Source organism: Rhinoderma darwinii, chromosome 2 (assembly GCF_050947455.1).
Source record: "Rhinoderma darwinii isolate aRhiDar2 chromosome 2, aRhiDar2.hap1, whole genome shotgun sequence".
NCBI classification, from domain to species: domain Eukaryota; kingdom Metazoa; phylum Chordata; class Amphibia; order Anura; family Rhinodermatidae; genus Rhinoderma; species Rhinoderma darwinii.
In genome coordinates this window covers 307,153,596-307,166,505 of record NC_134688.1, presented here as the reverse complement: position 1 = coordinate 307,166,505, position 12,910 = coordinate 307,153,596, and the positions used below count along the sequence as shown (strand labels likewise).

General features: G+C 39.4%; 25 pseudogenes; all 25 read right to left on the bottom strand.

The window, feature by feature from the left end:
- Nucleotides 1-241: 241 nt before the first annotated feature.
- On the bottom strand, nt 242-360 carry LOC142746063 (5S ribosomal RNA; annotated as a pseudogene).
- Nucleotides 361-427: 67 nt separating this feature from the next.
- On the bottom strand, nt 428-546 carry LOC142745494 (5S ribosomal RNA; annotated as a pseudogene).
- A 67-nt stretch (nt 547-613) lies between these two features.
- On the bottom strand, nt 614-732 carry LOC142746037 (5S ribosomal RNA; annotated as a pseudogene).
- Nucleotides 733-799: 67 nt separating this feature from the next.
- Nucleotides 800-918, bottom strand: LOC142745468 (5S ribosomal RNA; annotated as a pseudogene).
- A 66-nt stretch (nt 919-984) lies between these two features.
- LOC142746508 (5S ribosomal RNA) lies at nt 985-1,103 on the bottom strand (annotated as a pseudogene).
- A 441-nt stretch (nt 1,104-1,544) lies between these two features.
- On the bottom strand, nt 1,545-1,663 carry LOC142744976 (5S ribosomal RNA; annotated as a pseudogene).
- A 67-nt stretch (nt 1,664-1,730) lies between these two features.
- Nucleotides 1,731-1,849, bottom strand: LOC142746545 (5S ribosomal RNA; annotated as a pseudogene).
- Nucleotides 1,850-1,916: 67 nt separating this feature from the next.
- LOC142745493 (5S ribosomal RNA) lies at nt 1,917-2,035 on the bottom strand (annotated as a pseudogene).
- Nucleotides 2,036-2,102: 67 nt separating this feature from the next.
- Nucleotides 2,103-2,221, bottom strand: LOC142745013 (5S ribosomal RNA; annotated as a pseudogene).
- A 67-nt stretch (nt 2,222-2,288) lies between these two features.
- On the bottom strand, nt 2,289-2,407 carry LOC142745705 (5S ribosomal RNA; annotated as a pseudogene).
- Nucleotides 2,408-2,473: 66 nt separating this feature from the next.
- LOC142746507 (5S ribosomal RNA) lies at nt 2,474-2,592 on the bottom strand (annotated as a pseudogene).
- A 441-nt stretch (nt 2,593-3,033) lies between these two features.
- On the bottom strand, nt 3,034-3,152 carry LOC142744975 (5S ribosomal RNA; annotated as a pseudogene).
- A 438-nt stretch (nt 3,153-3,590) lies between these two features.
- On the bottom strand, nt 3,591-3,709 carry LOC142746133 (5S ribosomal RNA; annotated as a pseudogene).
- Nucleotides 3,710-3,963: 254 nt separating this feature from the next.
- On the bottom strand, nt 3,964-4,082 carry LOC142744486 (5S ribosomal RNA; annotated as a pseudogene).
- A 67-nt stretch (nt 4,083-4,149) lies between these two features.
- LOC142747250 (5S ribosomal RNA) lies at nt 4,150-4,268 on the bottom strand (annotated as a pseudogene).
- Nucleotides 4,269-4,709: 441 nt separating this feature from the next.
- On the bottom strand, nt 4,710-4,828 carry LOC142744105 (5S ribosomal RNA; annotated as a pseudogene).
- A 67-nt stretch (nt 4,829-4,895) lies between these two features.
- LOC142744699 (5S ribosomal RNA) lies at nt 4,896-5,014 on the bottom strand (annotated as a pseudogene).
- A 237-nt stretch (nt 5,015-5,251) lies between these two features.
- Nucleotides 5,252-5,370, bottom strand: LOC142747113 (5S ribosomal RNA; annotated as a pseudogene).
- Nucleotides 5,371-6,744: 1,374 nt separating this feature from the next.
- Nucleotides 6,745-6,863, bottom strand: LOC142746372 (5S ribosomal RNA; annotated as a pseudogene).
- A 67-nt stretch (nt 6,864-6,930) lies between these two features.
- LOC142746239 (5S ribosomal RNA) lies at nt 6,931-7,049 on the bottom strand (annotated as a pseudogene).
- Nucleotides 7,050-7,116: 67 nt separating this feature from the next.
- Nucleotides 7,117-7,235, bottom strand: LOC142746391 (5S ribosomal RNA; annotated as a pseudogene).
- A 438-nt stretch (nt 7,236-7,673) lies between these two features.
- Nucleotides 7,674-7,792, bottom strand: LOC142746469 (5S ribosomal RNA; annotated as a pseudogene).
- Nucleotides 7,793-7,859: 67 nt separating this feature from the next.
- LOC142746374 (5S ribosomal RNA) lies at nt 7,860-7,978 on the bottom strand (annotated as a pseudogene).
- A 432-nt stretch (nt 7,979-8,410) lies between these two features.
- On the bottom strand, nt 8,411-8,529 carry LOC142743758 (5S ribosomal RNA; annotated as a pseudogene).
- Nucleotides 8,530-8,596: 67 nt separating this feature from the next.
- LOC142746113 (5S ribosomal RNA) lies at nt 8,597-8,715 on the bottom strand (annotated as a pseudogene).
- Nucleotides 8,716-12,910: the final 4,195 nt, after the last annotated feature.

Sequence of the window (12,910 nt, the reverse complement as noted above, 5' to 3'; positions counted from 1 at the left end):
ATCCATAGTCCTATTTAATCTATTGTGAAACAAAATCTAAGCAACATAATATAAATTCAACCGCACCACGGACTCCCAGACAGTCTCCCACACTGGTACTAGTAAGGTGTTAAAGTGTTATTCATCTGCGATTTGACGAGAAAAGGCACATTTCAGCTAAGAATGGCCATTAACTTTTAAAGCTTTAGTCTATTATTATTTCTAATCGATTGTGAAACAAATTCTAAACGACATAATAAAAAGTCAACTGCACCACGGATTCCCAGACAGTCTCCCACACTGGTACTATCGAGGCCATAAGCTGTATAACTTCTGTGATCTGACGAGAGCAGGCACATTCAGCTTAGAATGGCCATTGACATTAAATGCTTTAATCCATAGTCCATTTTAATCGATTGTGAAACAAAATCTAAACGACATAATAAAAAGTCAACGGCACCACGGATTCCCAGACAGTCTCCCACATTAGTACTAGCGAGGCTTTAAGCTGTGTAACTTCTGCGATCTGACGAGAGCAGGCACATTCAGCTTAGAACAGCCATTGACGTTAAATGCTTTAATCCATAGTCCTATTTAATCTATTGTGAAACAAAATGTAAACGACATAATAAAAAGTCAACCGCACCACGGATTCCCAGACAGTCTCCCACACTGGTACTAGCGAGGCCTTAAGCTGTGTAACTTCTGCGATCTGACGAGAGCTGGCACATTCAGCTTAGAACGGCCATTGACGTTAAATGCTTTAATCCATAGTCCTATTTAATCTATTGTGAAACAAAATCTAAACGACATAATAAAAAGTCAACCGCACCACGGATTCCCAGACAGTCTCCCACACTAGTACTAGCAAGGCCTTAAGCTGTGTAACTTCTGCGATCTGACGAGAGCTGGCACATTCAGCTTAGAATGGCCATTGACATTAAATGCTTTAATCCATAGTCCATTTTAATCGATTGTGAAACAAATCTAAACGACATAACAAAAAGTCAACCTCACCACGGATTCCCAGACAGTCTCCCACACTGGTACTAGCGAGGCCTTAAGCTGTGTAACTTCTGCGATCTGACGAGAGCTGGCACATTCAGCTTAGAATGGCCATTGACATTAAATGCTTTAATCCATAGTCCTTTTTAATCGATTGTGAAACAAAATCTAAACTACCTAATAAAAAGTCAACCGCACAACGGATTCCCAGACAGTCTCTCACACTCGTACTAGTGAGGCCTTAAAGTGTTATATATCTGCGATTTGACGAGAAAAGGTACATTTAAGCTTAGAATGGCTATTAACTTTTAAAGCTTTATTCCATTTTTATTTTTAATCGATTTTTAAACAAATTCTAAACGACATAATAAAAAGTCAACAGCACCACGGATTCCCAGACAGTCTCCCACACTGGTACTAGCGAGGTGTTAAAGTGTTATTCATCTGCGATTTGACGAGAAAAGGCACATTTCAGCTAAGAATGGCCATTAACTTTTAAAGCTTTAGTCTATTATTATTTTTAATCGATTGTGAAACAAATTCTAAACGACATAATAAAAAGTCAACCGCACCACGGATTCCCAGACAGTCTCCCACACTGGTACTAGCAAGGCCTTAAACTGTGTAACTTCTGCGATCTGACGAGAGCAGGCACATTCAGCTTAGAATGGCCATTGACATTAAATGTGTCAATCCATAGTCCTTTTTAATCGATTGTGAAACAAAATCTAAACGACCTAATAAAAAGTCAACCGCACCACAGATTCCCAGACAGTCTCCCACACTGGTACTATCGAGGCCATAAGCTGTATAACTTCTGTGATCTGACGAGAGCAGGCACATTCAGCTTAGAATGGCCATTGACATTAAATGCTTTAATCCATAGTCCATTTTAATCGATTGTGAAACAAAATCTAAACGACATAATAAAAAGTCAACGGCACCACGGATTCCCAGACAGTCTCCCACATTAGTACTAGCGAGGCTTTAAGCTGTGTAACTTCTGCGATCTGACGAGAGCAGGCACATTCAGCTTAGAACAGCCATTGACGTTAAATGCTTTAATCCATAGTCCTATTTAATCTATTGTGAAACAAAATCTAAACGACATAATAAAAAGTCAACCGCACCACGGATTCCCAGACAGTCTCCCACACTGGTACTAGCGAGGCCTTAAGCTGTGTAACTTCTGCGATCTGACGAGAGCTGGCACATTCAGCTTAGAATGGCCATTGACGTTAAATGCTTTAATCCATAGTCCTATTTAATCTATTGTGAAACAAAATCTAAACGACATAATAAAAAGTCAACCGCACCACGGATTCCCAGACAGTCTCCCACACTGGTACTAGCAAGGCCTTAAGCTGTGTAACTTCTGCGATCTGACGAGAGCTGGCACATTCAGCTTAGAATGGCCATTGACATTAAACGCTTTAATCCATAGTCCATTTTAATCGATTGTGAAACAAATCTAAACGACATAACAAAAAGTCAACCTCACCACGGATTCCCAGACAGTCTCCCACACTGGTACTAGCGAGGCCTTAAGCTGTGTAACTTCTGCGATCTGACGAGAGCTGGCACATTCAGCTTAGAATGGCCATTGACATTAAATGCTTTAATCCATAGTCCTTTTTAATCGATTGTGAAACAAAATCTAAACTACCTAATAAAAAGTCAACCGCACAACGGATTCCCAGACAGTCTCTCACACTCGTACTAGTGAGGCCTTAAAGTGTTATATATCTGCGATTTGACGAGAAAAGGTACATTTAAGCTTAGAATGGCTATTAACTTTTAAAGCTTTATTCCATTTTTATTTTTAATCGATTGTTAAACAAATTCTAAACGACATAATAAAAAGTCAACAGCACCACGGATTCCCAGACAGTCTCCCACACTGGTACTAGCGAGGTGTTAAAGTGTTATTCATCTGCGATTTGACGAGAAAAGGCACATTTCAGCTAAGAATGGCCATTAACTTTTAAAGCTTTAGTCTATTATTATTTTTAATCGATTGTGAAACAAATTCTAAACGACATAATAAAAAGTCAACCGCACCACGGATTCCCAGACAGTCTCCCACACTGGTACTAGCAAGGCCTTAAACTGTGTAACTTCTGCGATCTGACGAGAGCAGGCACATTCAGCTTAGAATGGCCATTGACATTAAATGTGTCAATCCATAGTCCTTTTTAATCGATTGTGAAACAAAATCTAAACGACCTAATAAAAAGTCAACTGCACCACGGATTCCAAGACAATCTCTCACACTGGTACTAGCGAGGCTTTAAGCTGTGTAACTTCTGCGATCTGACGAGAGCAGGCACATTCAGCTTAGAACGGCCATTGACGTTAAATGCTTTAATCCATAGTCCATTTTAATCGATTGTGAAACAAAATCTAAACGACATAATAAAAAGTCAACCGCACCACGGATTCCCAGACAGTCTCCCACACTGGTACTAGCGAGGCCTTAAGCTGTGTAACTTTTGCGATCTGATGAGAGCAGGCACATTCAGCTTAGAACGCCATTGACATTAAAACCTTTAATCCATAGTCCATTTTAATCGATTGTGAAACAAAATCTAAACGACATAATAAAAAGGCAACCGCACCACGGATTCCCAGACAGTCTCCCACACTTGTACTAGCGAGGCCTTAAGCTGAGTAACTTCTGCGATCTGACGAGAGCAGGCACATTCAGCTTAGAATGGCCATTGACGTTACATGCTTTAATCCATAGTCCTATTTAATCTATTGTGAAACAAAATCTAAGCAACATAATATATATTCAACCGCACCACGGACTCCCAGACAGTCTCCCACACTGGTACTAGTGAGGTGTTAAAGTGTTATTCATCTGCGATTTGACGAGAAAAGGCACATTTCAGCTAAGAATGGCCATTAACTTTTAAAGCTTTAGTCTATTATTATTTCTAATCGATTGTGAAACAAATTCTAAACGACATAATAAAAAGTCAACAGCACCACGGATTCCCAGACAGTCTCCCACACTGGTACTATCGAGGCCATAAGCTGTATAACTTCTGTGATCTGACGAGAGCAGGCACATTCAGCTTAGAATGGCCATTGACATTAAATGCTTTAATCCATAGTCCATTTTAATCGATTGTGAAACAAAATCTAAACGACATAATAAAAAGTCAACGGCACCACGGATTCCCAGACAGTCTCCCACATTAGTACTAGCGAGTCTTTAAGCTGTGTAACTTCTGCGATCTGACGAGAGCAGGCACATTCAGCTTAGAACAGCCATTGACGTTAAATGCTTTAATCCATAGTCCTATTTAATCTATTGTGAAACAAAATCTAAACGACATAATAAAAAGTCAACCGCACCACGGATTCCCAGACAGTCTCCCACACTGGTACTAGCGAGGCCTTAAAGTGTTATATATCTGTGATTTGAGGAGAAAAGGCACATTTAAGCTTAGAATGGCTATTAACTTTTAAAGCTTTAGTCTATTTTTATTTTTAATCGATTGTGAAACAAATTCTAAACGACATAATAAAAAGTCAACAGCACCACGGATTCCCAGACAGTCTCCCACACTGGTACTAGTGAGGTGTTAAAGTGTTATTCATCTGCAATTTGACGAGAAAAGGCACATTTCAGCTAAGAATAGCCATTAACTTTAAAAGCTTTAGTCTATTATTATTTTTAATCGATTGTGAAACAAATTCTAAACGACATAATAAAAAGTCAACCGCACCACGGATTCCCAGACAGTCTCCCACACTGGTACTAGCGAGGCCTTAAACTGTGTAACTTCTGCGATCTGACGAGAGCAGGGACATTCAGTTTAGAATGGCCATTGACATTAAATGCTTTAATCCATAGTCCTTTTTAATCGATTGTGAAACAAAATCTAAACGACATAATAAAAAGTCAACCGCACCACCGATTCCCAGACAGTCTCCCACACTGGTACTAGCGAGGCCTTAAGCTGTGTAACTTCTGCGATCTGACGAGAGCAGGCACATTCAGCTTAGAATGGCCATTGACATGAAATGTGTTAATCCATAGTCCTTTTTAATCGATCGTGAAACAAAATCTAAACGACATAATAAAAAGGCAACCGCACCACGGATTCCCAGACAATCTCCCACATTAGTACTAGCGAGGTTTTAAGCTGTGTAACTTCTGCGATCTGACGAGAGCAGGCACATTCAGCTTAGAACAGCCATTGACGTTAAATGCTTTAATCCATAGTCCTATTTAATCTAAACAACATAATAAAAAGGTCAACCGCACCACGGATTCCCAGACAGTCTCCCACACTGGTACTAGTGAGGCCTTAAGCTGTGTAACTTCTGCAATCTGACAAAAGCAGGCACATTCAGCTTAGAATGGCCATTGACATTAAGTGCTTTAATCCATAGTCATTTTTAATCGATTGTGAAACAAAATCTAAACGACATAATAAAAAGTCAACCGCACCACGGATTCCCAGACAGTCTCTCACACTCGTACTAGCGAGGCCTTAAAGTTTTATACATCTGCGATTTGACGAGAAAAGGCACGTTTAAGCTTAGAATGGCTATTAACTTTTAAAGCTTTAGTCTATTTTTGTTTTTAATCGATTGTGAAACAAATTCTAAACTACATAATAAAAAGTCAACAGCACCACGGATTCCCAGACAGTCTCCCACACTGGTACTAGTGAGGTGTTAAAGTGTTATTAAACTGCGATTTGACGAGAAAAGGCACATTTCAGCTAAGAATGGCCATTAACTTTTAAAGCTTTAGTTTATTATTATTTTTAATCGATTATGAAACAAATTCTAAACAACATAATAAAAAGTCAACCGCACCACGGATTCCCAGACAATCTCCCACACTGGTACTAGCAAGGCCTTAAGCTGTGTAACTTCTGCGATTTGACAAGAGCAGGCACATTCAGTTTAGAATGGCCATTGACATTAAATGCTTTAATCCATAGTCCATTTTAATCGATTGTGAAACAAATCTAAACGACATAATAAAAAGTCAACCGCACCTTGGATTCCCAGACAGTTTCTCACACTCGTACTAGCGAGGCCTTAAAGTGTAATATATCTGCGATTTGACGAGAAAAGGCACATTTAAGCTTAGAATGGCTATTAACTTTTAAAGCTTTAGTCTATTTTTATTTTTAAACAATTGTGAAACAAATTCTAAACGACATAATAAAAAGTCAACAGCACCACGGAAGCCCAGAAAGTCTCCCTCACTGCTACTAGCGAGGTGTTAAAGTGTTATTCATCTGCGATTTGACCAGAAAAGGTACATTTCAGCTAAGAATAGCCATTAACTTTTAAAGCTTTAGTTTATTATTATTTTTAATCGATTGTGAAACAAAATCTAAACGACCTAATAAAAAGTCAACCGCACCACGGATTCCCAGACAGTCTCTCACACTCGTACTAGCGAGGCCTTAAAGTGTTATATATCTGCGATTTGACGAGAAAAGGCACATTTAAGCTTAGAATGGCTATTAACTTTTAAAGCTTTAGTCTATTTTTATTTTTAATCGATTGTGAAACAAATTCTAAACGACATAATAAAAAGTCAACAGCACCACGGATTCCCAGACAGTCTCCCACACTGGTACTAGCGAGGTGTTAAAGTGTTATTTATCTGCGATTTGACGATAAAAGGCACATTTCAGCTAAGAATGGCCATTAACTTTTAAAGCTTTAGTCTATTATTATTTTTAATCGATTGTGAAGCAAATTCTAAACGACATAATAAAAAGTCAACCGCACCATAGATACCCAGACAGTCTCCCACACTGGTACTAGCAAGGCCTTAAGCTGTGTAACTTCTGCGATCTGATGAGAGCAGGCACATTCAGCTTAGAACGGCCATTGACATTAAATGTTTTAATCCATAGTCCATTTTAATCGATTGTGAAAAAAAATCTAAACGACATAATAAAAAGTCAACCGCACCACGGATTCCCAGACAGTCTGCCACACTAGTACTAGCAAGGTCTTAAGCTGTGTAACTTCTGCGATCTGACGAGAGCAGGCACATTCAGCTTAGAATGGCCATTGACGTTAAATGCTTTAATCCATAGACCTATTTAATCTATTGTGAAACAAAATCTAAACGACATAATAAAAAGTCAACCGCACCACGGATTCCCAGACAGTCTCCCACACTGATACTAGTGAGGCCTTAAGCTGTGTAACTTCTGCGATTTGATGAGAGCAGGCACATTCAGCTTAGAATGGCCATTGACATTAAATGCTTGAATCCATAGTCCATTTTAATCGATTGTGAAACAAATCTAAACGACATAATAAAAAGTCAACCGCACCTTGGATTCCCAGACAGTTTCTCACACTCGTACTAGCGAGGCCTTAAAGTGTTATATATCTGCGATTTGACGACAAAAGGCACATTTCAGCTAAGAATGGGCATTAACTTTTAAAGCTTTAGTCTATTATTATTTTTAATCGATTTTGAAACAAATTCTAAACGACATAATAAAAAGTCAACCGCACCACGGATTCCCAGACAGTCTCCCACACTGGTTCTAGTGAGGCCTTAAGCTGTGAAACTTCTGCAGACTGACGAGAGCAGGCACTTTCAGCTTAGAATGGCCATTGACAATAAATGCTTTAATCCATAGTCCATTTTAATCGATTGTGAAACAAATCTAAACGACATAATAAAAAGTCAACCGCACCACGGATTCCCAGACAGTCTCCCACACTTGTACTAGCGAGGCCTTAAGCTGTGTAACTTCTGCGATCTGACGAGAGCAGGCACATTCAGCTTAGAATGGGCATTGACGTTAAAAGCTTTAATCCATAGTCCTATTTAATCTATTGTGAAACAAAATCGAAACGACATAATAAGAAGGCAACCACACCACGGATTCCCAGACAGTCTCCCACACTGGTACTAGCGAGGCCTTAAGCTGTGTATTTTCTGCGATCTGATGAGAGCAGGCACATTCAGCTTAGAATGGCCATTAACATTAAATGCTTTAATCCATAGTCCTTTTAATCGATTGTGAAACAAAATCTAAACGACATAATAAAAAGTCAACCGCACCACGGATTTCCTGACAGTCTCTCACACTCGTACTAGCGAGGCCTTAAAGTGTTATATATCTGCGATTTGACGAGAAAAGGCACATTTAAGCTTAGCATGGCTATTAACTTTTAAAGCTTTAGTCTATTTTTAATCGATTGTGAAACAAATTCTAAACAACATAATAAAAAGTCAACAGCACCAGGGATTCCCAGACTGTCTCCCACAATGGTACTAGCGAGGCCTTAAGCTGTGTTACTTCTGCAACCTGACGAGAGCAGGCACATTCAGCTTAGAATGGCCATTGACAACAAATGCTTTAATCCATAGTCCATTTTAATCGATTGTGAAACAAATCTAAACGACATAATAAAAAGTCAACCGCACCACGGATTCCCAGACAGTCTCCCATACTGGTACTAGCGAGGCCTTAAGCTGTGTAACTTCTGCGATCTGACGAGAGCAGGGACATTCAGCTTAGAATGGCCATTGACTTTAAATGCTTTAATCCATAGTCCTTTTTAATCGATTGTGAAACAAAATCTAAACGACATAATAAAAAGTCAACCGCACCACTGATTCCCAGACAGTCTCCCACACTCGTACTAGCGAGGCCTTAAGCTGTGTAACTTCTGCGATCTGACGAGAGCAGGGACATTCAGCTTAGAATGGCCATTGACATTAAATGCTTTAATCCATAGTACTTTTTAATCGATTGTGAAACAAAATCTAAACGACATAATAAAAAGTCAACCGCACCACGGATTCCCAGACAGTCTCTCACACTCGTACTAGCGAGGCCTTAAAGTGTTATATATCTGCGATTTGACGAGAAAAGGCACATTTAGGCTTAGAATGGCTATTAACATTTAAAGCTTTAGTCTATTTTTATTTTTAATCGATTGTGAAACAAATTCTAAACGACATAATAAAAAGTCAACAGCACCACGGATTCCCAGACTGTTTCCCACACTGGTACTAGCGAGGTGTTAAAGTGTTATTCGTCTGCGATTTGACGACAAAAGGCACATTTCAGCTAAGAATGGCCATTAACTTTTAAAGCTTTAGTGCCGGCGCCATCTTGCTTTTACCCGCATGTTTCTTTTGGAGAAATCTCTCCATCTCCGCTTGAGATTTTCCGACTTTCGGTATCCCCCGGGGTTCACACGACTTGTCTCTATTCGTACGGACCATTTTGTGCAGTTTAATCGCCCTCCAGCTGTAGAAGTCAGTGTCTCTGTGAGGAGCTCCGGGATCAAGCGACCATCACAAAGCACAGCTAGCTCCGCCCCCCTGTTTGGGGTTTTTATGACATTTCATTTTATAATGTGGGGGCATATGTGAGCTGTGCGGAGTACATCAGTGTTTAATAAGAGGGTATAATAATGCGGTAAATAAATAATTCATAGATGTTTGGCCAGTGTCGCACTGATAAATGGTGCACGATCTTATCCGCTTTTGGAATATACTTTGCACTTTTTGTGTCTTCATATTCTGAGAGCCAGAACTTGTTTATTTTTTCTCCACCGGGCTGTGTGAGGGCTAATTTATTGTGGGTCAATTTGTGGATTTCACTTGTACCATTTTGGGGTACATGCGATTTTTTTGATCAGTTTTTATTTAATTTTTTGCGAGCAAGGTAACCAAAAAATGGCAATTCTGGCAATGTTTTTTATTTGTTTTTATGGCGTTCACCATGCGCTATAAATGACATATTAACTTTATTCTGCGGGTTGATAGGATTACGGTGATACCATGTATATCGGTTTTAATGTTTTACAGCGTTACCACATAAATCATATCTTTTTTAGGCTGCCATATTCTAAGAGCCATAACTTTTTTATTTTTTCATCGGCAAAGCTGTGCAAGGGCTTGTTACTTGCGGGACAAGCTGTAGTTTTTATTGGGCTACATGTAACTTTTTGATCACTTTTTATAAAAAAAAATTGGGTTGCGACGTGAGGCTTTAACTGCGTTAGAGAAGAAGCAAAATATAGTTTTAAAAGCATCCGATAAGGGTGGGAATATCGTGATTATGATTAGGGAGGATTACAAAAAAGATGTGTGAGGACATACTACTCAACTCAAAAAGTAATGCACTGATAAATCCCAGTGAACTTAGTTTTCTCCTTCCACAATTTCCAACTATGGCATGTTTCTATAGTCTATCAAAAATCCACAAGGGTTATCCCCGTTACGTGGTAGGCCTATTGTGTTAGGCATTAATAATCTAACCCAGGATGTCAGCACATATATTGATGTAGTCCTGCGTCCTTTTGTTCTTAGTCTGAGATCTTATGTACGTGATACGATGGACGTACTTAAACAAATTGATGGTATTACTTTGGAAAGAGGAACTATGCTGGCATGCTTGGATGTAGAGGCATTATATTCCTCGATACCACATGGGCTGGGCTGCCAAGCAGTGGGCTTTTTTCTTATGTAAAGAGGCACTCAATATGTGGCTCACAATGACTTTGTCCTTCAACTACTGCACTTGGTGTTGGAAAGGAACATGTTTGTCTTCGAAGATCGCATTTTCCATCAGCAGCGGGGTACGGCGATGGGGAGTCCAGCAGCACCTATTTATGCTAATCTGTACCTCGGCTGGTGGGAGGACACTCTGGTCATGGAACATGGTTGGACCGGAAGGTTCTGGGCACATATAGATGTGGGGGTTGCATAGCCTGTAACTTTATTCAGACTTGTAAGAAATTCCAAAGTGTCGCCACCTTAATTGAATACGACATTCGGGACTTTGTTAATTGTAGAACAGCGGGAGTTGTGTATTTGATCACGTGTCCATGCCCACTGAATTATGTAGGTAAGACCATTCGGCAATTTCATTGGCGTATTAGAGATCATGTAGGGCACGTGAAAAATACAAGTGATACCCCCGTATCCAAACATGTACATGAGAAAAATCAAGGAAACGCTGAATGTCTTCATTTTCAGGCAATAGAATTGGTGTGTCCACCTAAATGAGGTGGGGATTGGGACAACTTGATCCTGCGAAAAGAAGCTCAGTGGATCTATAGGTTAGCATGTATACAACCAGATGGGCTAAACGAGCAGATAAATTATACATGCTTTGTCTAAACTCATATCTATATGAGTCCAGTCATTTATATATTTGCCTATCCTTCTGTATTGGTTTTGGGGCTTTATCTATGTCTATCTTCTAGGTTCCCCAATACTAGTGGTTAATCAACTTGTGATTAATCTACTGGTGGTCAATTTAATACCTTTCTTAATTCACTTCCTATAGTGCCGGATTACTTATGCATGGATTATAGTGGTGTGCCAGGACGCTGTCTGGAGCTGGGCAGCGTCCTTTGTTCCCATAGGAATAGGTTACTCCTCCTTCTAGATAGGAAAGGCTTGAGGCTGCAGCCAGATACGCCCCACTCCCCTACTCTGCGCATGCGTGTATGATGGATGTGTATGGTGGGCATGTCACATGATGCTCCCGGCATTAAATATCCGCAAGTCACTGCTTGCGCATGTGACGATGATTGGTCGATATGGGGGCTTGGCCTCAGCATAGGGGGCGGAGTATAAGTTATATATACTCCGAGTCCAGAACGAAGAGTGCCGCTAATATCAATGTGAGTACGCTTTGTGTTTGTGCATATGGAATGAAATGTTTGCACAATTTAATGTTGCTGGCGTAGTAGCTAGCTCTATAATGAACAAAACCCCTGATGAAATGTTGAGATAGAAACAAGTAGGTTCAATATGAGAAGGGAAATTTAGCGTAGGTGGCAGTGTTATCGATATCTTTACCCTGACACTGAGGTTCTCAGGAATCCTTTTCCTGGTTACTCCAGTACATGTCTGGGAGTTATTCACTGTTACACCAATGTTTAAAAGTTCTAACCCCATATATCATACGAAAATATTCATTTTGCAGGGTTTACAATAGAATCAGTGAATAAAATATAAAATAGTTTTCAAATAAATTTTTGAGCACATTGGGCTTTTGTCACGGTGGTGATTGTACCCCTGATTTTAGCGAGATATTAACCCCTTCAGGACTGAGCCTGTTTTGGCCTTCAGGACGAAGCCGATTTTTCAAATCTGACATGTGTCACTTTATGTGGTAATAACTCCGGAATGCTTTTACCTATCCAAGCGATTCTGAGATTGTTTTCTCGTGACATATTGTACTTTATGTTAGTGAAAAAATTTGGTTGATAAATATTTATTCGTGAAAAACACCAAGATTTGGAGAAAATTTGCAAATATTAGCATTTTTCTCAATTTAAATGTATCTGCTTGTAAAACAGATAGTAATACCACACAAAATAGTTACTAGTTAACATCACCCATATGTCTACTTTATGTTGGCATCGTTTTTTGAACATTCTTTTATTTTTCTAGGACGTTACAAGACTTAGAACTTTAGCAGCGATTTCTCATATTTTCAAGAAAATTTAAAAAGGCGATTTTTACAAGGACCAATTCAGTTCTGAAGTGGCTTTGAGGGCCTTATATATTAGAAAGTCCCCATAAATCACCCCATTTTGAAAACTGCACCCCTCAAAGTATTCAAAACAGCATTCAGAAAGTGTATTAACACTTTAGGCGTTTCACAGGAATTAAAGCAATGTAGAGGTGAAAGTTACAAATTTCATTTTTTTTTTTACAAAATTCATTTGTAATACATTTTTTTCTATACCACAGAAGGTTTTACCCGAGAAATGTAACTTATTATTTATTGCCCAGATTCTGCAGTTTTTAGAAATACCCCACATGTGGCCCTAGTGCAGTCATGGACGGAAACACCGGCCTCAGAAGCAAAGGAGCACCTAGTGGATTTTGGGGCCTCCTTTTTTTGAGCATATATTTTAGGTACCATGTCAGGTTTGAAGA